The sequence below is a fragment of the Nicotiana tomentosiformis genome, chromosome 12, assembly GCF_000390325.3.
Source record: "Nicotiana tomentosiformis chromosome 12, ASM39032v3, whole genome shotgun sequence".
Taxonomy (NCBI): Eukaryota; Viridiplantae; Streptophyta; class Magnoliopsida; order Solanales; family Solanaceae; genus Nicotiana; species Nicotiana tomentosiformis.
Genome location: NC_090823.1, coordinates 110,319,689 through 110,344,973, shown reverse-complemented (window position 1 = coordinate 110,344,973; position 25,285 = coordinate 110,319,689). Strand labels below are relative to the sequence as shown.

Genomic DNA, 25,285 nt, shown 5'->3' with positions numbered 1-25,285 from the left:
TATTGTTCATATTCATGTTTATATTTATAAATATCACTCTTTACGGTTGTGCGGGAAAAGCCTTTATATATAGGATTAAAAATAATTCTAATATAATGCACAAAATTAGGGTCAGAAGAAAAACTATAGGATAAACACATAACAATTACCATTTTTCAAATTCTTCCCGATCTTTTTTGGGATCATAATATAAAATACCACCGGTAACAATGTTAATTCCCGGTTGAAATTGATTTGAACCGGTACTGGGGTCAACCTGGGACTAGGAGTAGGTAGACTTTTCCCCTCGGCCAAAATTTTCAGACGAAGATATTTCACTTTATCTTGAGTGTGTTTCAACATGTGTCTAGCCAAAGTTTCCGTCCCCCTCCCCCCCTCCCGCGATAAAAAATATTTAAAAACTAACTTCGTGCTACAAGTTTTACACTTAGCCTTATTTTCTGGAATTAGTTGAGTAAAAAATGGCCAAACAGGAGATGTTTCCGTCCGTTTGCTAGGTTGTCTAGAAAAAGTAGGGGTAGTAACAGGAGTATCAGATGGGGCATCATTTGAATTAGCAGGGTTATCACTAGTTGGGTTAACATCAGGAGCAGGACTAGTTGGTGTATCATTATCCGGTTGAATTTCATCAAAATCTATTTCCTCGTCATCATTTTCATCAATAGTTGGATTAGAATAAAGAGCATTTATTAATTCATGGTCTAATTGTTCACCAGCTCTAATATTATGGCAAAATTAATTTTCAGTAAATTGTAATAAACTATTATCGCTATCAAGAATAGCATGTATATGACGGATATGGAGTTTGGTTCGGGGAGCCCGGGGCAGTTGAGGAGGAACAGATTGAGCACTAGATTCGTCACTCTTGAATTTTCCCTTATTTTTACCAAATTTTTTTTTTAAGGAAGCCATCTTAATTAATAAAGTAATAGAAAATAAATAAAACAAACAAAACTATAATATTAAAACTTAAGAGTTGAAACGAGTTTACCGAATTGACGACCAACTTATTGAATATTGATTATCATTGAAGACTTCAATTCACCAACTTCACAATTGTTTCACGAATTGTAACAACAAAGTAAGCAATAGTAGTAATTATAGAAGAAAATTAGAGAGAGATTGTGATAGATTAATGATTTTGTAAGAAAAATAAAAGAATGAAGGAGTATTTATAGTTGAAAATAGGAAAAAAGTGTAATTATAAAAAGTTTGGGATTAAAACAAAGTTGGGGGAGGGGGGAGGGTAAATGGCTATTTTATAACGGCTATATTTTATTTTATTTTTAAAAAAAGGATCGTTTGGCCGGCTAAGGGACCGGTCCGGTCCCTGGCGGCCAAATGGTCCCGGGCATGGCGGGCCCAAAGCATAGGATCGGCCCAGATCCACTAAAACCGGCTCATACGGTCCTGGCCCGTTTGGCCCGCGGTCCCGAGCCTGGACCGGCCCACTTGCCAGCCTTAGGTATGAGTAATGAGTCTTTTTAATTAATTAGGAGATATTTAGAATTGACCAACATGAAGATGACACGTGTCCCTCCGTTTAAATGAGGGATATATTTTAACCCAAAGTATGACTGCAGGGGAATAGAGTATAACGAGGGGTATTCTTAGACTATTTTCGAAAGTAGAGAGGTATATTTGGCCCTTTGCCGTTGAATATATGGTGGCCAATTAAGTCAAAATTTTATTAAAGAAATTTTGAAAGTATAGGAAGTTCACACGACATTTTAAATCACATACTAAGAGGTATGGATGCATAATCATAGATCGATCTAGTAGTTAAAAACTTGACATGGGTTGTACATCTTCTTGAGAAACCAATTGTTTCAGTCGACGAATCAACGTCTCAAAATCATGTTGACCCTTCAACAAGCTAAGTCGAACATAACGATTTTTTGCAAAGAATTTGCTGCCTGGTCGACCTATGATTTTTGCTACTCTGAAGACTTGTGTGCAGTTTTTATCTTCTTTTCTCTTACACTTCACCCATGCATAACCTGCCATCAACGCCACAATGATGAACACCCAAAACACACACACACACACAGTGGCATACGCAAGATAGTTTTGTATATTGTCATACTGCTTGTAAATATATAGGTCTGGTTTGATACTTTAAATGGTTTTAAGGAATTCACTCAAATCTAGATTCTTGTAATTATGATTCAAGTGAAGAAAAAGTAAGCCTATTTATTTCGGGCTTTAAAACCAGTAGTTCTAGCGACCGATTCGGTCTTCTCAAATTGGACTTCGCATTGTTCACAAAAATTCAGGTCTTCTTTTTCATCTTCAATTACTCTGATAATTTCCACAAGCACAAATTCCGGACCAAAAATATTTTCTCAAAATAATCCATCTTTTTTTCGATTTGTTAGTTTTGTAATGAAAAGTATAATGTTTTGGTATTGATGTTTATATCGATCGATCATAGAAGAAAAAATATTATTCATTCCGATTAAGCTTCCTTTCTATTAATCTCAAAGACTTAGTACCTATCTAGATCAAATTGATATATAATTTGTGTTATTTTCAATAAGTGTCCGACTTTTTGTAGACAAATTAGCCCTAAATTTTTCTTTTTTTTTCAAAAAAAAAATCACTTTTTTTTCGAAATCAGCGTTTGTTCATAAAATTTTCAATTTTCACTTGAAGATGCATTTTGAAAATTTTCGAAAATTTTAAAAACTCCAAAAAACTGTTTTTCAAAATTTTCACTCAAATCACTCACAAAATTCAAAAACAACCCAAAATTATATTCATGTCCAAACACAACTCTAAATTTCAAATACCATTTTTACTTGAAAAATAATTTTTCCCTATTTTGGAATTTTACAATTCTTGTGTCCAAATGCCCACTAAAAGTCTTCTTGAGTAAAAAGAGTTTTTTATTTTTTTCTAAAAGATAGTTTAGTCTTTATCTAAAAATATTTCTTGAGTTAAAAAAGTTACCCGGAGATGGTTCTCTGGCTCTGTCAAAAAATGTGCAATACTGAGTTGGAATACTTTGGAGGGTAAAACGTTTAGATAAAGAGAAAATGCGATCACTTAAGATTTCATGTGCAAAATTGAAGAGTTGCTTGCCATCTCCTTGAGCAACAACTTTCAGAAGAGTTAAGGCTCTCAACTGGCCATCTTTTGAGGTCCCCATTTCAGCAACATCAATAAACTCCATCATTCTTTTATATACATTCACGTCCTTTACAATAGCCCAACTACACTTGTCAAGGAAAACAAATAATCCTCAAAGAGATTAAAAGGCACTTCTTAAAAGAAAGGTAAGTGTTCATACAACAACAACAACACAGTATAATTCCACTAGTGGGGTTTGGGGAGGGTAGTGTGTACGCAGACCTTACCCTTACTCTGGGTAGAGAAGCTGTTTCCGATAGATCCTCGGCTCCCTTCCCCCAAGAACTCCCCACCTTGTTCTTGGGGTGACTCGAACTCACAACCTCTTGGTTGGAAGTGGATGATGCTTACCACTAGAGCAACCCACTAAAGGTAAGTGTACATAGATAATAAATTATACACATATACATGGATTATATATATAATATACTCCTGCCGGCTATTTTTTAGTTTAATTGAATGGCGGCTATTTCTATTAATTCTTCAAGAATAAACTAGCGTGATATGATTTTTTTCTTAATTTTGTTTTTGAATTTGTTGCATCACTGTTTGGTTAAACTTTTTTTTAGGATTACATCTTACAATTATGCATGGCAAAATAACCAAAACATGAAATTACATGCTTGAAAAGTTTTAGTACTCCTTTGATATAAAAGGTTTATCTTTTTTGAGTTATATTTTTAAAAACTTACATAAATCTATATTAAAAAAAATGCATTTGATCAAAATCCTTGACTTTTGAAATTCAGCATGGAGGGAATTTGTGAGATATGAGAAAAAAAAAAAAAGTTACTGATTTTCCTACAAATAATTTTCGGTGAAGTGGCCAAAAATCAGATCAGTCTTTTTTTTTTTTTTTTTTTTGCTTTTTCTTTTTCCTGTTTTCCTAATTTTAATATATATGAATGATTTAACACATTCAATGTTGACACAAATGCATGAGAATATATTGTGTATAAAATTTGTTCTTGTTAACACTGTTATATTCTATCTACTAATTTCATGCAAAAAAAAAAAAAAAAATCATTTAAGTATTGGATGTTGTTTATTACCCAACTCAGCTTCCAGCATGACCAGTGAGCTTAGAAATGGAGAAAATCATGAGATCTTCATCAGCAGGAGCTGGAATTGCAGTGTAATGAGGCCAATAATAAGCACGATCATAAATTGTCTTCACATTTGGGCCTTTTAAAACTGAATTTCTCAAATTCCCATATGGATTATTTGGTGAAGTCACAAACTCAATCACATTTCCAGCAAAATCTGATTTGTTTCTTAAAATGGATGAATCTCCTTCAAATTCATAATGAAGTGTTTGAAAGAACTCCGTTTGAAACTTGTAAGGCTAAGAAAGATAAATCAAATTAGTTAATTTCAAGTATATATGCTCCACAAGTATATATTACCATTCGACCAATACTCTTTAATTTGGCTGTAAGGTAAATAACCTGCTACAACTAGTTAAACAATTTGGCAGCATAAAATTACTTCTATCATCGAGCATATTTAAGCCGAGGCGGATGTATAGTATGATCTACGGATTCTTACGAACCCAATAGGTTTGGCTCAAACTCAGTATATTGTTAAGAAGTTTGTTAAATATGTACAAATATAAAATTTTGAGCCCCGTAACTCAAAGGGTCAGCAGATTCAATGGCATCACAAATCCATGAATTAAAATTCAAATCCTAGATCCAACTCACTATCTACTAGTACAACTGATTAAATTGTACTGATACTGTAAAATAAAGTTGCACTGCTAATATATATAAGTAAAATTCATCAATTGAGGAGAACGAACCGAATAATAAGGGATTTTATTTGCAACCACTTTAGCAGAGTAGGGAGAGTTCTCCATTGAAAGAGCATGAACTGCAGCATTTAAGAGCTGGGTAGAGCCAACTCCAAAAACAATGTATCTTCCATCTGTGACAGCATTTTTGGCAATTGCATGTATCTTTCTTATGTTTTTCTCAAGCTCCTTGGATATGTAAGATTGATTAGGAAAGAAATAACTCATTCTATGCCAACCTGCTACTACTACTGCACTGTTTGCTGCATTTTGTATCCAAAAAGGTTCCAAGAATAGGGGATCCCCACTGCATTAAACAATCAATACATTACGTATAGCCCTATTCCGATATGCGTAATAGGTAGCGACTAAGTCAGGTATTTCATCAAGGGTGTTCGAATGTTTTTCAAAATTTAATATATATGTATAGAAAGTAATATTTGATCAATATACACAGTATATTTTTACATGAAAATAAAAAACATAAGGGGTAAACTTGTCTACATTTAGGTTACGATATAGTTTTGTTACATTAAATATCAAACTAAGAATGTTCGTGCGATATTTGAAACCAGAAGGCAGACGCATGTGTTACAATCCAAAACTCATGAAAATTTGTAAAATTATCCGTTGAAAAGTATTTAATGAGAGCTTGAATCGAAAGTAATGAGTTTAGTTGAATTGTGAACTAATAAAAAGTAGGAGAATGTTACCCTTCAACATCAGCAGGACAATTGGGTAATAACAAAGAGCAATCACGGCCTCCATAACAAGAATAGCATTCACAAATAGGCTTTCCATCTACAACAATGCCATCAACATATACTCTTCCATTTCCTGAGCATGAAATTGCAGCTACTGCTTCTGCTTCTTCTGCTGCTCTTTGGCTCCAACTCAACTTCTCCTTGTTACCAATTGTTGCGGAAGCCAAATGTATATAGTGTGAATGAGTCACAACTACTATACCAAAAATTATGACAACCACTAAATAATAAACAAGACAATAAGACAACAATAAAAGAACACCAGAATTTACGAGGTTCGGCCAATTTTGCCTACTTCCTCGGACACAATCAATATTTTATTCCACTCCAAAATTACAAGTGAAATAATACTAAAGAGAGAAGATACAAATGCCTTAAGAAGATAAAAGGCAAATGAGAGGTGTATTTAAATCCTAAACATTAGGCCTCCTTTTATAGGGTGAAATTCTCATTCAAAATTGTCATCCACCGATGTGGTACTTTTGCCAATTTCAACAAATCTCCACCTTGGCAAAATTCCACATCTTCAATTTTCTCTCAATAACAAATTTTGGTTGTGTCTTCATCTTCAATCTTTAGTGTTCAACAATGTTGATCAAATCCAAACAATGTTGAAACTTGACCGCAGTCACCACTTTTGTCAGCATATCAGCAGGGTTCTCCGTAGTATGAATTTTCTTCACCGTGACTCCACCTTCTTCTATGATTTCTCGTACGAAATGATACCGAACATCAATGTGCTTCGTCCTTGCATGATAAACTTGGTTCTTCGCTAATTGAATAGCACTTTGACTATCACAAAAAATTGTAATATTTTTTTGTTCAATACCAAGCTCCTTTAGCAACCCCTGAAGCCAAATTGCCTCCTTCACAGCCTCCGTAATAGCCATGTACTCTGCCTCTGTTGTAGACAAAGCAACTGTTGACTGCAAAGTAGACTTCCAACTAACTGGTGCCTTTGCAAAAGTAAACACATAACCAGTAGTTGACCTTCGTTTGTCCAGATCACCCGCAAAATCTGAGTCACAATATCCAACTACAGACCGATTGCCTTCCTGCTCAAAAACTAACCCAACATCTACAGTACTATGAATATACCGTAGAATCCATTTCACAGCTTGCCAATGCTCCTTTCCTGGATTATGCATATATCTGCTAATAACTCCAACGGCTTGTGAAATGTCAGGTCTCGTACAAACCATTGCATACATCAAGCTACCAACAACATTTGCGTATGGTACCCTTGACATATACTCCTGTTCAGTTTCATCCTTTGGCGACATAGTAGTACTTAGCTTAAAATGGGGAGCAAGTGGCGTACTAATTGGCTTAGTCTTCTTATCTATGCCAAAACGCTTTAGTACTCTCTTCAAATATTCTTTCTGAGATAAACAGAGTTTCTTTGTACGTCTATCTCTTATTATCTCCATGCCAAGAATTTTCTTTGCCTCACCCAGATCCTTCATCTCGAACTCCTCCTTCAATTGAATCTTCAACTTATCAATTTCTTCCGAATTCTTGGAAGTTATCAACATATCATCAACATATAGGAGAAGATATACAAAGGAACCATCATTAAGTTTGCGCAAATACACACAATGATCGTATTTGCTTCTCTTGTACCCTTGCCGCAACATAAACTTGTCAAATCGCTTGTACCATTGTCTAGAAGATTGTTTCAATCCGTACAACGATTTTTCAAGTTTGCATACTATATTTTCTTTTCCAGCAACTTTGAATCCTTCTGGCTGAGTCATGTAGATTTCCTCCTCCAAGTTTCCATGTAAAAACGCAGTTTTTACATCCATCTGAACTAGTTCCAAATCCAACTGTGCTACCAAAGCCAACATAATTCTAATGGAGGAATGTTTTACAACTGGAGAAAATACTTCATTGTAATCAATTCCCTCCTTTTGAGCATATCCTTTGGCCACCAATCTTGCTTTGTAGCGAACATCTTCTTGGTTAGGAAATCCTTCTTTCTTTGCAAATACCCATTTGCACCCAATTGCTTTCTTTCCCTTCGGGAGATTGGCCAATTTCCATGTATGATTCTGATGAAGGGACTGCATTTCTTCATTCATGGCAATCCTCCACTTATCTTCTTCTGAACTTTGGATTGCGTCTTTATAAGTGGTAGGAACACCATCAGCTACAATTGAGGTTGCACAAGCAACCGTCTCTATAAGACGAACAGGTTTCGTTATTGTCCTTTTTGGCCTGCTGGTTGCTATTGATTCAAGTTGTTGTCGAGGTTCCTGAGTTGGAATCTCCCTTTCTACTGGCTCTTCTTCCAGAGGGTAATCTTCATGAGTTTCCTCCTCTGCTTCTTGTGTAGGAAAAATAAATTTTCCCTCAAACTCCACCTGCTTTGATGCACCACCAGTTTGTTTGACATCTTCAACTGTCATCTTATTTGTTATGGTAGATTCATCAAAGGTAACATCTCTGCTGAATATAATATTCCTTGTCTCTGGACACCATAAGCGGTATCCTTTGACTCCAGAAGTAATCCCCATAAATATAGCCTTCTTTGCTCTCGGATCCAATTTTGACTCTTTCACATGATAGTATGCAATTGAGCCAAACACGTGCAAAGAATCATAATCTACAGCAGGTTTTCCATACCATTTTTCAAATGGTGTCTTGCCATCAATAGCAGCAGATGGTAGACGATTAATGAGGTGGCATGCATATGTAATTGCCTCAGCCCAAAATTCTTTGCCCAAGCCAGCATTGGACAACATACACCGTACCTTCTCCAGTAAAGTCCGGTTCATACGTTCTGCCACTCCATTCTGTTGTGGTGTATTTCTGACAGTGAAGTGTCGGACGATGCCATCATTTTCACAGACCTTATTGAAATGATCATTTTTGTATTCACCTCCATTGTCTGTGCGAATACACTTGATCCTCCTGCCTGTTTGATTCTCCACCATCGTTTTCCATTTGAGAAAAATTCCCAACACTTCATCTTTCCTCTTCATTGTATACACCCACACTCTTCGGGAAAAATCATCAACAAAGGTTACAAAATAGTGCTTCCCACCCAATGAAGGTGTTTTGGAAGCACCCCAAACATCAGAGTGTACATAATCCAAAATGCCTTTAGTATTATGGATCGCTATACCAAATTTAACCCTTGTCTGTTTCCCTTTGACACAATGCTCGCAAAACTCCAAGTTGCAAGTCTTTACGCCTTTTAACAATCCTTGATTAGATAAAGCTTTCAAGGATTTTCCTCCAGCATGTCCCAAGCGCATGTGCCATAGCCTGGTTGCTTCTGCCTCTTTGTCATCACTGGATGTCACTGTTGCTGTCCCAATAACTGTGCTACCACGATAGCAGTACATGTTATTGTTCTTCCGATTGGCCTTCATTACCACTAGTGCACCGGAGCATATTCTCATCACTCCATTTTCTGCAATGATTTTGAACCCTTTTGATTCTAGGGCTCCCACAGAGATGAGATTCTTCTTCAAACCCGGTACATATCGAACATCTGTTAATGTTCTGATCATTCCATCATGGCTCCTTAATCTTATTGAACCAATGCCATATGAGGTAAGAGGGCTGTTATCCGCTGTGTGGATGACTCCATATTCTCCTTCTTGAAAATTCACGAACCAGTCCTTGTTGGGACACATATGGTAGCTACAAGCCGAGTCCATCAACCATATGTCTGATGATGTTGATAACTCTGTTGTAACTAATGAGAAGTCTGAATCATCACAATCAGCTACATTTGAATCCATAATGGCCTTTTCATTGTTATGTCTGGCCTTATTCTTCAACTTCGGACAGTCTTTCTTCCAGTGCCCCTTTTCTCGACAAAAGGCACATTCATCTTTGCTGGGTCTAGATCTCGACTTGGATCTTCCCTTCTTAGTCCTCGTTTGATTTTGAGGACGACCCCTCACAATTAGTGCTTCTTCTTCTCCGCCCTTCTGTTTTTCTCCCTTTCTTTGTTCATAGCTGTACAAAGCTGAACAAACTTCTCTGAGAGAAATTTCGTCATTTCCATGGAGTAGAGTAGTTTCAAGGTGCACGTACTCATTAGGAAGTGACCCCAATAACATCAAGGCCAAGTCACCATCATCAAAAGTTGCATCCATATTTTGCAAATCTGTGACCAACTTATTGAAACTGGTGATATGTTCATTCATTGTGGTACCAGGAACATAGGTAAAGCGAAACAGTCTCTTCTTCATGTACAATTTATTTTGACTGTTTTTCTTCAAAAATTTATCCTCCAGTGCTTTCCATAATTTACTTGCAGAAGTTTCCTTTGTGTATGGATATTTCTGCTCTCTAGCAAGGTAGGATCGAATGGTACCGCAAGCAACACGATTGATAATTTTCCAATCTTCTTCTCCAATAACATCTGGCTTCTTTTCTTCAATGGCAAGATCTAGCCCTTGTTGAAAAAGAACATCTAGAACCTCGCCTTGCCACATCCCAAAATGTCCTGACCCGTCAAAAATTTCTACCGCAAATTTCGCATTTGACACAATTCTTGTCATAAGCGAAGATGCCAACGATGACGTATTATTGACACTTGATGTAGATTCTTCTTGTTTACTGTCTCCCATTTTGACACAAATATTATTTAGTAGCTGACGACACAAATCAAGATTATTTCCTTTCTGGTGTGGAAGATCAGACTAAGCTGCAACCACAGAGCATACTCAGATAGAACCTTGACTCAGTTACCAAGATAGATCTTTTCTGATGTGGAAGATCAGACTATGCTGCAACCACAGAGCATACTTAGACAGTACCTTGGCTCTGATACCAATTGTTACCAATTGTTGCGGAAGCCAAATGTATATAGTGTGAATGAGTCACAACTACTATACCAAAAATTATGACAACCACTAAATAATAAACAAGACAATAAGACAACAATAAAAGAACACCAGAATTTACGAGGTTCGGCCAATTTTGCCTACTTCCTCGGACACAATCAATATTTTATTCCACTCCAAAATTACAAGTGAAATAATACTAAAGAGAGAAGATACAAATGCCTTAAGAAGATAAAAGGCAAATGAGAGGTGTATTTAAATCCTAAACATTAGGCCTCCTTTTATAGGGTGAAATTCTCATTCAAAATTGTCATCCACCGATGTGGTACTTTTGCCAATTTCAACACTCCTTCTCATAATACATGTTCTTGAAAAAGAATATATTCACAAGTATTGAGACCAAAAGACACATAACATAGCTAAACCTCTGAATATTCTTTGTCATTATCTCTATTCTCTCTTCTTTCTTTCTTTGGGAATTAAGTTCATGACTTATTGCAGCCAATTACAGTTTATTATAAGTATGCTGCTGTTCTCTCTAATTCTGCTTTTTTTAATTCTACTTGATTGTTTGAAAAAGATAAATCAATAAATGGCCAATTAAAATCATTATTGTTTGATGTCCTTTTTGGATTTTAAAACCAAAACGAGTATAAAGTATGCAAATGCTAACAAAACAGGCCTCCTTTTCCAGGTAGGAAGCATAATAAGATAATGAGAAAAAATATTGGAGAGCATTTCATAAAGTGAACAAAACAAAAAAGTAATTGTTGAATGCGTGGAATCAAAACACGTTCAATTTGCTTTTCGAGTAGGTGCGTTTGGAGATTAAGAATATTAAAAACTTCTAGCTAGGGGTAACGCTGGCAAGTAGGCCGGTCCAGGCTCGGGACCACGGGTTAAACGGGTCAGGACCGTCAGGCCCAACTTTAGTGGGCCTGGGCCGTTCCTATGCTTTGAGCCCGTCAGGCCCGGGACCATTTGGTCCGCCAGGGATTGGGACCGGACCGGTCCCTTAGCGGGCCAAACGGTCCCAACGGCTATATTTTTTAATTTGTTTTTTAATATATAGCTGTTGGGCTGTCAAAAATAACCGTTGGCTATTTAAAAAATAGTCATTTAACATCCCCTCCCCCCAAACTTTTTATAATTACATTTTTTCCTATTTTCAACTATAAATACCCCCTCATTCTTTCATTTTTCTTACAAAATTATCAATCTATCACAATCTCTCTCTAATTTTCTTCTATAATTGCTACTATTGCTTACTTTATTGTTACTAAGTGTATAATATATAAGCTATATTCTATATGTAACGACCTGCACGGTCGTTTTGAGTATTACAACCTTGCTTCCCCTTTACTGCTCAAATTGTACTTTATAGTTGTTGTGTGAATTGCCGGGTAAATGGTTCGGGTCCGGTGAGGTTTTGGAATGAATTGGAACACTTAGTTCCAAGGTTTAAAGCTTAAATTAAAATAGTGACCGGATGTCGACTTATGTGTAAATGACCCCGGAATGGAGTTTTGATGATTCCAATAGCTCTGTATGGTGATCTTGGACTTAGGAGCATGTACGGAAAATTAATTAGAAGTTCGTAGTGAAATTTGGCTTGAAATGCCGAAAGTTAAATTTTTGGGAAGTTTGACCGGAGGGTTGACTTTTTGATATCAGGGTCGGAATCCGATTTTGGAAATTTGAACAGGTCCGTAATATGAAATGTGACTTCTGTGCAAAATTTGAAGTAAATCGGACGTGATTTGATAGGTTTCGGCGTCGTTTGTAGAATTTGAAAATTTCAAAATTTATTAGGCTTTAATCCATGTGTAGTTCATATTTTTGAGGTTGTTTGATGTGATTTGAGGCCTCGAGTAGGTCTGTGGTATGGTATAGGACTTGTTGGTGTATTTGGACGGGGTCCCGAGTGGCTCAGGTGAGTTTCGGTTGTTTGACGGATCAAATTTAACTTGAAACATTTCTGGAACTGCTACCTACTAATGTAATCGCACTTGCGAAGCTTTTGATCACAGGTGCAAAGCCGCATGTGCGCAAGATCAGTCGCAGAAGCGGCCAAGAGTGGGACTGGGCAGTGCGAGGAATTTGCCGCATCTGCGAGGCCGCAGGTGCGAAGGTGTTGGCGCAGATGCGGACTAGGGCTGGCCTGGGGTGAAAGTAGGTGCGGAGGGTTTGCGCATCTGCGAGCCTGCAGATGCGAGGTTTTGAGAGGTTGGCAATGTCCACAGGCGCGCAAATGCGGAAGTGCAGGTGCAAGCCCAGGCATTGCAGGTGCGAAAATGCCTGGGCAGTGTTTAAAACGAGAGTTCCGAGGATTTTTCTCATTTTCGGATTTTGGAGCACGATTTGGGTAATTTTGGAGAGGAAATTTTCCACACAACTTGGGGTAAGTGTTCTTAACTCCCTTGTGATTATGTTCCATGAATTAATCTTCATTTTTGATGTAAGATTATTGAATCTTCAAGAGAAATAGAAGAAAATTAGTATGGTTGAACTTGTAATTGGATGGATTGTCGTATTTTATGAGTTTCATCGGATTTCGAGATGTGGGATCCACGGGTGATTTCGAATTTTGTGGAAAATATTAGCATTTTGATATGAAATTAATTTCAATAAATTGTGTGGACTGAATAAAATTAATTGTGGTAGATTCGAGCCATTCGGGAGTTGATACGCGCATAATGGGAGTTCTGGAGCGTTGTTTAGCTTGTTCGACATTGAATTCGGCTTGTTCGAGGTAAGTAACTCTTCTAATCTTGGAGTTGAGGGTATGAACCCAAAATATATGTATTTTTGTAAATTGTTGGGAGGTGACGCACATGCTAGGTGACGGGCGTGTGGGCGTGCACTATAGAAATTGTGACATAATTATTTCTGTGGAATTTTGTAGTTAAGTAATCTTGGCATTTTCCATGCGGTTTTATATGTTAAAGAGCTGAAAATCATGTTGAGGCTATGTGCCAGTATTATTGGAAGCCACATAGGTCATATTGCTGTGAATTATTTGTGTTAAATTGAAAATTATACTCAATCATATTTATGTCATTACATATCATATCTCAGTCTCTGTTATTATTTATTGATATATCATATCATCATTTTGGGATTATTTTCATGACATTGTGAGTGAATAAGGCCGAAGACCTGATTGTGAGGATTATTATGTGGATCGGGACTGCCCGCCCGCAGCAGGCCATATTGGCTTTATATATATTATACTATTGTACGTGAGTTGGCCGTGCAGTACGTGAGTTGGCCGTGCGGATACATATATTATACTATTGCACGTGAGTTGGTCGTGCAGCACGTGAGTTGGCCGTGCGGATCCAGATATGATATTATAGCACGTGAGTTGTCCGTGCAACACGTGAGTTGGTCGTGCTTATAGATCTTGGGCTGTAGGATCCCCTTATGAGTCTGTACAGAACCCCAGTTAGCGCAGTCGACTATAAACAGGGATCGGGCTGCACGTCGTAGCAGGTATTGTATAGCGCTGAGTGATTGAGTGTGCTGAGCATAGTGAGAGAGAATGCGAGACAGTGAGATTGAGTATTCTGAGAGTGTGAGTACATGAGTACAATCTCTGAGATACATTGCATTGACATGCACACATGACATATATGCATAGAGATTTATTTTTCTCATGCTGACGGTATCACATTATTCATGATTTCTCTCACATGTTGACAGATGGGCATAGTGATGCATTTGTTTTATACGGGTTATCAAACATATCATTTATTATTGAAAGGATTTTGGGAAAATTATTGCTTTCAAACTTATTCATATTTTTGGAAATTTCGGTAAACGATTTGGGTTTTTCACTGATGTACTTGAAAAGAAGAACTATTATATTTGAAATCATGATTTGGCTGAGCATTTTATCTCTGAGTTACTTCTGGTATTATTTGCTTTATGTTATTATGGACTGTTGTGGACTATTGGTTATCGACCCGACCTTGGTAAAAGCTTGTCACTACTTTCAACCTACGGCTAGGTTTATTACTTGCTCAGTACATGGGGTCGGTTATACTGATACTACACTTCTGCATATTGCGTGTAGATATTGGTTGATCTTGTTGTTGTGCTCGATGGATGCGGGACTTGAAGATGTACTTGCATTCCTATTGTAGCTGCCTCTTGTTCAAGTTAGCCTTAGATTTATAAAAAGCTCTGCTTATGTATTATTCAAACAAACTATGTATTTATTTCATTTTCGCTTTGTATACTCTATACTTAGAAACTCGTGATTTGTACTATCAGTTCTTGGGGGATGCATAAGATTAAGATGTTTATACACTTAAATTGCTTTAATAATTATTATTGAAATTGGATAATTGAAAGTTGGCTTACCTAGCGGGTTGGGTTAGGTGCCATCACAACTAGTTGGATATTGGGTCGTGACAAGGTGGTATCATAGCTCTAGGTTCATAGGTTCTAAAAGTCATGAGAAAGTATCTAGTAGAGTCTTGCGGATCGGTATGATAACGTCCCTACTTATCTTAGAGAGGCTACAAGGCATTTAGGATACATACTTCCCATATTTCTTTCCTTATCGTGCGGAATAGATTCAGCTTGAAATATAACTCTTTGAATTCCTTCCACGTATTCGTATGCGCACATGAGCGCTCGGTATCAGTTGTGCATCGCCGGCTTGTGATTTTGCAAATGAGGTTCAAGATGTGTATTCTGTGTTTTGGTGATGGGCCAGTCTGGAGGACTTGAGGCCAGGTTTAGATCGCAGCTTAGGCTCGGTAGCTTCAGTTGTAACTTGTACATTTGGATTCATATGTCTGATAATGTCCCTACAGGTGGAATTTGTGACTCGATGAGCGGTGGAATGGCTTTGTGATGAGTATGATGTAACTGCGGAACGTGTTAAGACGTTTTGAATATGACGAGAAGTGTTTCCTTGAAATGTAAAGGAAAGGTCATTGGGTGCTTGATTTTCTTTTCTATGTGACGTACAATCCCGAGTGTGAATGTTTTGAAGAATCTTTCACTATTGTTAAATTTTGGGACAAATTAAATTCTCATGTCTGGTTAGTGAGTTTGGACTCAGATAGACTAAGTGATGCATAGTAATTGTGAATGCGAAAGGGTATAACAAGATACCAAATTGAGGCTAAGCATGTGGATTATCCCCTGCGAAGTAATCTACATAGGAGTATTCCTTATGATGTGAGTAGAGAGTTTCTTTTCTGCCGACGGGGTGTATGGGTGGAGATTTGAATCTGAATCTGGTTGAGAAAGTTGACTTGTGTGTTAAGAGGATGAATACGAGCTTAGCGGATGATTGAGGTATTTTTATAGTTGGCGTTGTATGAACTTGGGAAGAAGTTTCGTTGGACTGACTGTGGCATTATGGAAGTAAGAGAGTATTGGTATTGTAAGTTATAGAATGTTTTAATCTATGGCTTTGAGCCAAGTGGGGGAGTCTGCTATTGACAATTTGATTTCATGGTTAGGTGTTAAATTTTAACTTTGGTCTGAAGCATACTTGTGAGTTAGCTATGACTTGCAAAAGTTGAGATCGAGGATGACTAGGATAAGGAAATTCCTGGTTAAGGATTATATTGCACGTATGATTAAATAAAATTCGCGGGATGAGTGAGTTGTTATTGGTGTATGATGTAGTACGCACGGAGTATGAATTTGATATGTGGTGTTAAAGTAGAGTTACTTCTTTGAGTGTTGTGGTGTTAATGGGGCACGTGTCTTTTGGCCCATTTGGGCGATGCAATTTGATTTGAGCAAAGTGGGTGACTCCCAAGAAATACTCCAGTGGGTTTGTGTCACGACCCAAAAACCTAATCTGTCGTGATGGCGTCTATCGTGGAACTAGGCAAGCCGACTCATTTCCAAACAAAACCGATATTTATATTTTTATTTCAAAGATAATTTCAATACTAGTTAACATAAAACCTTCATTTAAGGAGTTCAAATCAAAGAAAACAAATGTGCGGAAAAGAAAAGCCTGGCATCGGGGTGTCACTAGTCATGAGCATCTACTACAATTTGTCTAATAATATCAAGACTAACTCATCCTGGAAAATAGCTAAATACAACTAGAGGAAGATAAGAGGGAGAAGAGCAGAGGCTGCGATCGCCAAACAACTACCATGCTATCTCCAAGAAAATCTGCAACCAGAACACTCAATAACCGCTACCGTGTCTAGCTACACCTGAATCTGCACACAAGGTGCAGGGAGTAACGTGAGTATGCCAACTCAGTAAGTAACAACAATAAACAAATACTGAGTAGTAGTGACGAGCAATAAAGCATATAACGTTCATATCATGAAATCTCAGTAAAGTACAACATGCTTTAAAAATTAGTGTTTGAATCAAATTATCTCGTTTAAACCCGGTTCCAGTAAAAATCATTTAAAGATATTTTTCCAACAGTTTTCAAACAAAGGCTCAATGCAAAGGTGAGCAAAAATGATGAAATCATAAACAACCCCTCGGGCAAAATATCACTCATATATAGCCCCTTGAGCAAACCTCATAATCACTCGTGTCACTCGAGCATACCTCACAATAACTCTTGCCACTCGGGCATACCTCACAATCACTCATGCGTCCCAGTCACTCAGCACTCGGCACTCGCACTCAGTAGGTACCTGCGCTCACTGGGGGTGTGTATAGACTCCGGAGGGGCTCCTTCAGCCCAAGCGCTATAATCTGCATGGACAACTCACGTGTTGCACGGACAACTCACGTGCTATAATAATAAGGTATGTTGCAGGCGGGCAGCCTCGATCCACACTCATCCTCACAAATCAGGCCCTCGGCCTCACTCAGTCATAAATATGCTGCAGGCAGGCAGCCCCGATCCACACTCATCTTCACAAATCAGGCCCTCGGCCTCACTCAGTTATAAACCTCTCAAGTCACTTGGGCATTTCAATAAAACAGGGCATTCGGCCCAAAATATTTATATGCATCAAAATAGAGTCATAAAACTGAGTTATGTGGTAAACAAGTATAAACATGACTGAGTATAGATTTTCAATCGAAAACAATAAGAGGATGGTAATAAATAGCCCCTAAGGGTCCAAACAGCTTTGGCGCAAAGCCCAAACATGACATTCAGCCAAATTTACAGAAATTCTTTCTAAAACATATAAGTATCATATGGTTTCAACAAAGTATGCAACTTTACAGTTGCTACGGGACGGACCAAGTCACAAATCTCCAACAATGCACGCCCACACGCCCGTCACCTAGCATGTGTGTCACTAAAAATAGTAGAACGATACAAAATCCGGGGTTTCATACCCTCAAGACTAGATTTACAATCGTTACTTACCTCAAACCGGTCAAATATCTAATCCGTAATAATCTTGCCTCTGGACTCGGCCTCCAAATGCTCATAATCTATTCACAATCAGTACAATACCATCAATACGCGCTAACGGAATGAATTCCACAAGAAAAACTACAAAATTAGACCCAAACTCGAAATTGGCTCAAACCCGGCCCCCGGGCCCACATCTCGAAATCCGACAAATTTTACAAAACTAGAAATCGCATTCACTCACGAGTCTAACCATACCAAATTCATCAAAATCTGACGTCGTTTGGTCCTTCAAATCCTTAAATTACTCTCCAAATATTTCAAGCCCTAACCCCTCATTTTCACTAATTACCATAATTAAAACAACGGAAAATCACCATATATACAAGTATTAGGGCTCAAGTAACTTACCTCAACGAAATACCCTTGATTCCCTCTTCAAATCTCTCCCAAAAGCTCCAAAAACCGAGTTGTAATTGTGAAGAATGACCAAAATTCGCGAAGGGTTATATTTATGGTTTCTGTCGAGGTTTTTTGCACCTACGGCCATTTTCTCGCACCGCGCGACTGCACATGCGGTCCAAGAAGCCGCACCTACGCAACTCACTTAATCACCCAGATTTTGCATCTGCGAAACCTGTCCAAACTCCTCATCTGCACATCTGCGCTCAAGACCTCGCACCTGCAGGCTCGCAGATGCGGCCAATTCTTTGCACCTGCGTTCCCAGCCTTGGCCCAGCGTCTCCTGCACTTGCGCACCAGCAGCCTCGCACCTGCGACCCTTTCTTCCGCAGGTGCGGAAATAGCAGAAGCAGCAACTCCAGCTGCAAATTTCCAATTTCAACAAATCCGTTAACCACCCGAAATCACCCCGAGGCCCTCGGGACCTCAACCAAAAATACCAACAAGTCATATATCAACATACAAACTTAGTCGAACCTTAAAATCACTCAAAACAATATCCAAATACCAAATTACCCTCGGATTCAAGCCTAAGAACTTCTAAATATCCAAATTCGGCAACTGATGCCGAAACCAACCAAACCATGTCCGAATAACCTCAAATTTTGCATACATGTCAAAAATGATACTACAAACCTACTCCAACTTTCGGAATTCCATTCCGACCTCGATATCAATTTTTCACTGCCGACCGAAATCGCCAAATTTTTAATTTTGCCAATTCAAGCTTAATTCTACCACATACCTCCAAATAATATTTCGGACATGCTCCTAAGCCCTAAATTACCATACGGAGCTATTGGAATTATCAGAATTTGAATCTTAGGTCGTTTACTCATAGGTCCATATCCGGTCCACTTTTCTAACTTAATATTTTTTAATTATGAGACTAAGTATCTCATTTCACTCCGAGCTCCTTACGGACCCGAACCAACTAATCCAATACAACATAATATAACTGAATAACACAAAAAGAAGTAGAAATGGAGAAAACGAAGTTATAACTCTCGAAACAACCGGTCGGGTCGTTACAGTTTGAGAATTATATGTAGCAATTGAGAATATTTCAGAACTTGTGTATGGATAAAATCTGAGATTTGCGTTTGATGGTGCCTGGACTTGTGAAAATTCTATATGACTAAGGATTCTACATTTTTGTATAAGAAAGGTAAGGAGAACAATTTCAAATTCACATAAGGTATTCTCAGAGTGAGTGTTATAGTTGTGGTTATTTTGAAGGTGCTTAAGAAAAATACAGTTGCTTATGGGTCGTAGGGCATTGTGGTTCTATGATAAGGTTTGTAGGGTGAGTTGTGGTTAAAGATCATGATATTTTAGCAAGAAGAAGTATCAATCCAAAGATAAATTCGGAAGGGACTCGGAGAAAATAGGACAACTGGGTAGTAGGTTGGATCAGTAAGGTAATGGATATGATCGGTTCTTTGGGTGCTTATGATGTGGGGGGTTTCTACAAGTGCTTTGTGGCAATACACCTAGACTTGGTGACCTGCGTTGCTTGGTCGAGTTAGAGGAATTTAGTTTTAAGGGATTGATTATGTCCAAATGGATTCCAAAGTATTCTTGATGGTTTCTACCGGTGTGGAGAACGTGTTGTGAATTGTGATTTTCTCCTGGAAAGAAGAAAGAGAAAGGTTTCTAACTAAAATGGTATGTTATTTATTGGTGACTTAAAGTTAACAATAAGATTCTTGTGCTTTTCACATGATGGCAAGATAGATGTTATGTGTTGTACGAAAACTAGATTTTTATGTACAAGGTGGCAGTACAGTTTTTAAAAAAAAGGTAACGACTGTTGGACAACATGAACGGTTTCAAACAACTAGATGAATACTATTACTACTTGGTGTTGTATGAGAAAGGGGCGGACTTTAGAAGGCGCATTGTATTTTGACTTACGGATATATAAACTAGTATTGCGGTACTCACACGGTTGTCAGAATGCTGATATTCAAATTTTGCCAAGTGGCACGGAAGAATTTTTAAAGTATTTATCGTGGGATGATCATGTATGAGAGAGGTTTTAGACATTCGGGCGGTAGACATGGAATCAAATATGGTGATTCGCGTGTTCTATGGATTTGGAGATTGGGAGTTCTCATGAGCGGATTGTTTCATGGCTGTGGACTGTGAAGTTGTGGTCGTAGCTAGCCAGATGACAGAATATATTATGATTTAGTCATTATGGATTTTTGGAAGAATTTTTATCTATTTGTGGGTAACCCGAGTTAATTTGGCGGTCCATTGGTAGGCCCAATTAAGATGTGTATTCTACACCGAGTCGGAATGGCTGGCTCCATACTGCTATTGTTGAGGGATGTATCATTCGGTTGATGTTGAACTTATTCGTATTCTGAAATGATCTGTGAGTTACTCTTTTATGCTACGAGGAGTTGTGATTCACTGGTTATGTGCACAGATGATGCGGTTCTATTTGAGCCTTATAGCGGAATTTGAGCGTGATGAGTATTTGGGTATTGCATGATTGATTGCGTATGGGTTATGAGTATTTGTGTGGCATTGTGTTAATCTGGCGGGGCAATTTTCTCATTTTGAGTTATTTTCCACGATTGAGTACATTTGAATTGTTGCATATTGGTGCACGGATGGCATGGGTTATGGCTCTGAGTTATATTGGTGCGCATGTCCATGGAATAGTTGTGTTTAGTTAAATAAGGTCATTGGACCTAGAATGGGTACTATCAGGTTCGATTACGGTATGTTCGGAAGGATGCTATTGAAAGTCGGCTCAGAAAGAGATTATGATTCTGGTTGGGGCGAGAGAGCTCCGTGACTTGTTGATCTGGTACGTTTTCATGAAATTTCGCATGTTTCTCTTATTATCAACAATGTACGAAAGTTTTGGGATGAGGTTTGGTTCGATATGGGTTTAATACTAGTATGTGGTTGGTTTTGGAGTAGTCACTGCGATCAGGAATGGTGCTACGAGTATGCGAGTTGTGTAATATGTTGGTTGACTATATCTGTAGTTATAGTTATAGCTCGATGCAACTTGTTCGAACTTATACAGTGTGTAAATGTAACATTTGTGTCTTGAAAGAAATCTTAAAGGCTGGAAATTAAATTCCAAGGTTTATGGGATAGAGTTAAATTAATGAATTCAGTTGGATTGTGTTGACAAGCCTATATAGAATAGGGTGACGCGGCTTCACCCCCGGGTACGTGTGTGGTGAGATGGAACAGTGATTTAATGGTTTGGAAATAACTCTTGGCACGTTCGAGGACGAACGTAAGTTTAAGTGGGGAGAATGTAACGACCCGGCCAGTCATTTTGATTATTACAACCTTTCTTCCCCCTTTACTGCTCAAATTATACTTTACAATTGTTGTGTGAATTGACGGGGTAAATGCTTCGGGTCCGGTGAGGTTTTGGAATGAATTGAAACACTTAGTTCCAAGGTTTAAAGCTTAAGTTAAAATAGTGATCGGATATGGACTTATGTGTAAACGACCCTGGAATGGAGTTTTGATGATTCCAATAGCTCCGTATGATGATTTTGGACTTAGGAGCGTGTCTGGAAAATTATTTGGAAGTACGTAGTGGAATTTGGCTTGAAATGCCGAAAGTTAAATTTTTGAGAAGTTTGACAAAAGGGTTGACTTTTTGATATCGAGGTCGGAATCCGATTCTGGAAATTTGAACAGGTCCATAATGTAAAATGTAACTTGTGTGCAAAGTTTGAAGTCAATCGGACGTGATATGATAGGTTTCGGCGTCGTTTGTAGAATTTGGAAATTTCAAAATTTATTAGGCTTAAATCTGTGTGTAGTTCATATTTTTGAGGTTGTTTGATGTGATTTGAGGCCTCGAGTAGGTCCGTGGTGTGGTTTAGGACTTGTTGGTATATTTGGACGGGGTCCCGAGTGGCTCGGGTGAGTTTCGGATGGTTGACAGATCAAATTCAACTTGAAACATTTCTGGAACTGCTGCCTACTGGTGTGATCGCACATGCGAAGCTTTTGATCGCAGATGTGAAGCCGCATGTGCGCGAGATCAGTCGCAGAAGCGGCTAAGAGTGGGACTAGGAAGTGCTCGCATGTGCGAGGAATTTGCCGCATCTGCGAGGCCTCAAGTGCAAAGGTGTTGGCGCAGATGCGGACTGGGGCTGGCCTAGGGCGAATGCAGGTGCGAAGGGTTTGCGCATCTGCGAGCCCGCAGATGCGAGAAGGGCGCCGCAGATGCGAGGTTTTAAGAGGGTGGCATTGTCCGCAGGCGTGCAATTTGTTCAGCAAATGCGGATGCACAGGTGCGAGCCCATGCACCGTAGGTACGGAAATGCCTGAGCAGTGTTTAAAACGAGAGTTCAGAGAATATTTCTCATTTTCGGATTTTGGAGCACGGTTTGGGTGATTTTGGAGAGGAAATTTTCCACACAACTTGGGGTAAGTGTTCTTAACTCCCTTGTGATTATGTTCCATGAATTAATCTTCATTTTTGGTGTAAGATTATTGAATTTTCAAGAGAAATAGAAGGAAATTAGTATGGTTGAACTTGTAATTGGATGGGTTATCGTATTTTATGAGTTTCTTCAGATTTCGAGACGCGGGACCTACGGGTGATTTCAGATTTCAGATTTTGTGGAAAATATTAGCATTTTGATATGAAATTAATTCCTATAAATTGTGTGGACTGAATAAAATTAATTGTGGAGATTCGAGCCATTCGGGAGTTGATACGCGCATAATGGGAGTTCTGGAGCATTGTTTAGCTTGCTCGACATTGGATTCGGCTTGTTAGAGGTAAGTAACTCTTCTAATCTTGGAGTTGAGGGTATGAACCCAAAATATATGTATTTTTGTGAATTGTTGGGAGATGACGCATATGCTAGGTGACAGGCGTGTGGGCGTGCACTATAGAAATTGTGACATAATTGTTTCTGTGAAATTTTGTAGTTAAGTAATCTTGGCATTTTCCATGTGGTTTTATGTGTTAAAGAAATTGAGCTGAAAATCATGTTGAGGCTATGTGCCAGTATTATTGGGACCCACATAGGTCATATTGCTGTGAATTATTTGTGTTAAATTGAAAATTATACTCAATCATATTCATGTCATTACATATCATATCTCAGTCTCTGTTATTATTTATTGATACATCATATCATTATTTTGGGGTTTTTTTCATGACATTGTGAGCCCATGAGAGAGACCGGAGAGATTGATGACCGAATAGGGCCGAGGGCCTGATTGTGAGGATTATTATGTGGATCGGGGCTGCCATCCTGCAGCAGGCCATGTTGGCTTTATGTATATTATACTATTGCTCGTGAGTTGGCCATGCAACACGTGAGTTGGCCGTGCAGCACGTGAGTTGGCCGTGCGGATACATATATTATACTATTGCACGTGAGTTGGCCGTGCAGCACGTGAGTTGGCCATGTAGATCCAGATATTATTATAGTACGTGAGTTGGCCGTGGAGCACGTGAGTTGTCCGTGCGAACCCAGATATGATATTATAGCACGTTAATTGGTCGTGCTTATAGCGCTTGGGCTATAGGAGCCCCTCATGAGTCTGTACAAACCCCCAGTAAGCGCAGTCGACTATAAACAGAGATCGGGTTGCACGTCGTAGCAGGTATTGTATAGCGCTGAGTGATTGAGTGTGTTGAGCATAGTGAGAGAGAATGCGAGACAGTGAGATTGAGTATTCTGAGAGTGTGAGTACATGAGTGCAATCTCTGAGATACATTGCATTGACATGCACACATGACATAGATGCATAGAGATTTATTTTCCTCATACTGACGGTATCACATTATTCATGATTTCTCTCACATGTTGACAGATGGGCATAGTGATGCATTTGTTTTATACGGGTTATCTGGAAAGGAAATGAAACATATCATTTATTATTTAAAGGATTTTGGGAAAATTATTGCTTTCAAACTTATTCATACTTTTGGAAATTTCGGTAAATGATTTGGGTTTTTCACTGATGTACTTGAAAGGAAGAACTATTATTTTTGAAATCATGTTTTGGCTGAGCATTTTATCTCTGAGTTACTTCTGGTATTATTTGCTTTATGTTATTATGGACTGTTGTGGACTATTGGTTATGGACCTGACCTTGGTAGAATCTCCTCACTACTTTCAACCTACGGCTAGGTTTGTTACTTACACAGTACATGGGATCGGTTGTACTGATACTACACTTTTGCACATTGCGTGCAGATGTTGGCTATTGTTGTTGTTGTGCTCGATGGTTGCGGGACTTGAAGATGTACTTGCGTTCCTGTTGTAGCTGCCTCTTATTCAGGGTAGCCTTAGATTTATAAAAAGCTCAGTTTATGTATTATTCAAACAAACTATGTATTTATTTCATTTCCGCTTTGCATACTCTATTTTTAGAAGCTCATGATTTATACTACCAGTTCTTGGGGGATGTATAAGATAAAGATGTTTATTCACTTAAATTGCTTTAATAATTATTGTTGGAATTGGATAATTTAAAGTTGGCTTACCTAGCAGGTTGGGTTAGGTGCCATCACGACTAGTTGGATTTTGGGTTGTGACACTATATGTATGTATATATATCTCAGTGGCACTATTTTTTTCATAACACTTATACATTACCTTTAACAACACCAACTCCTATCTGAATATTTCTCAAAGATTATGATATCATCATATTTGCAAGACTGGATTCCCTATGTTGGGTTTTGCTATGTTTATCTTGCACAACCTGCTGATATATATATATATATATATACTATACTATATGTACATCTTATATAGCTTATATAAGATGTATATATTAAAACTTAAGAGTTGGAACGAGTTTACCGAATTTATATATATATATACATACACTTTTTAGTAGTGACATGAAAGGACCAAAATATGATACTTTTTAGCTGATATAAATATGGAATGATAGAAGATCAAGTTTAAGCTCAACTCAGATTACAGTTTCAACTAATTTTCTACTCTTAGATATATTATCCTCTTTATCGGCTTGCTACACTAGT

General features: G+C 38.2%; 1 pseudogene; it reads right to left on the bottom strand.

Moving 5' to 3' along the window:
• Window positions 1-1,662: 1,662 nt before the first annotated feature.
• LOC104105628 (tryptophan aminotransferase-related protein 4-like) overlaps window positions 1,663-25,285 on the bottom strand; it is a 28,188-nt pseudogene continuing 4,565 nt past the window's right edge.